This window comes from Hipposideros armiger, unplaced genomic scaffold, assembly GCF_001890085.2.
Source record: "Hipposideros armiger isolate ML-2016 unplaced genomic scaffold, ASM189008v1 scaffold_100, whole genome shotgun sequence".
Classification (NCBI taxonomy): Eukaryota; Metazoa; Chordata; class Mammalia; order Chiroptera; family Hipposideridae; genus Hipposideros; species Hipposideros armiger.
The window spans coordinates 348,941-350,334 of NW_017731450.1; positions in this window are offsets into that span (position 1 = coordinate 348,941).

Genomic DNA, 1,394 nt, shown 5'->3' on the forward strand with positions numbered 1-1,394 from the left:
TGTTCAGCATCTTAGCTGTGGAGGGCAGTGTCACTGGCCCTCATATGTGGGATCCGAACCGGGGCCCTCTGGCATCCCAAGCCAGTTCTTAACCATCGCACCACTCGGCCGGCCCCATATATTTTCAGCTGGGAGCGACTGAAGTTTACTTGCCTCTGGTAAAGTGTCTCTATAGATTTTTTAATCTAGTTTTAACTTTCCTGCTCTCCAAAGTGGGTAACTACCTTGAAAGTATTCCTGCAAAAAGCATGGACTGAGGTTAATAATAATATCGCAAGAACAGGTGAACAAAGAGAAAATAAGAGACCTGCTGTATGTCCTGATCTTGATATCAGTTCTTCGTCCTTCATAGCAGATTAAAACAATGACCGTCTAATAAAACCTGATAAGAGCAAACACAACAATTGTCCAACACTATGAACAATGATTTTAAATACAGATTTACCTCCACCGTTATTAACTGTGAGCCTCACTTTCTCTGTGCAAAGAGTTAACGCCTTGTGGTATTAACTAATTACAAATCCCTCATAATTGGTGAGGCATTGAAGTCTAAGAATCTGCATATGAACACAGCATTTAACTTTTTGGGAAAAAACCCTGAACATTTTATAATGTTACAGTTATTAAAATTTATGTAATCCTATGCTTTGCAAAATTCCACTAAACTCAACAATAATTCTTTAGGAGTCTCTTGTAAATTTTCTTTCCTAGTGGATAAAGACAAAAAGCCACATCAACCAATGAAATATCCCTCCTTGCTACTTTGGTAACAATGGCTTAAACAACATAGAGAAAACAGTGTGGCACATACAAAACTGTACGCTTTCTCTTCAAACACTTTTGGAAGATGCATGAAAATATCATGAAAGTTTGGAAGAAACCAACTTGTGGATGAATTAGTCTGGGTGGTTGACTATACAGTTGGGTAAAAGTATAGACGCTTCTAACATGTCCAGCCTTCTGGTGCTTGCTGAGTTCAGGTTCAGTGACAAAATACACAAAGAACAACTTCTGTGCGATCTACTAAAGAGGAGGAATCAGAGGAGCTCTGTTCTGAACAGTAGATGGTTCAGTTAACAAAATAATGCTTTACGGAAAAAATTATGTAAAGGTAACTGGTGGCGATTTTTGCCTAATTTACAACCACCAGGATTGTGACACCTTCTTTCATTCACTGCGTTGCTCCTACGAAGACGTCCTTTACAAGGTGGTGGTGCGTTTTAAAGACACAGAAAGTAAATATGGAAATCTTTGGTAGCATGCCTGTTTGTTGTTCATTACATTGCAGAGCCCTCCAGGGCTGTTGGACTTAAAAATGAACCCATGACAATGATTTGTTCACGGCAAGTAATGCTTTGGGGAAGTGTGTCACATGTACTGTCCATATTAGGGCA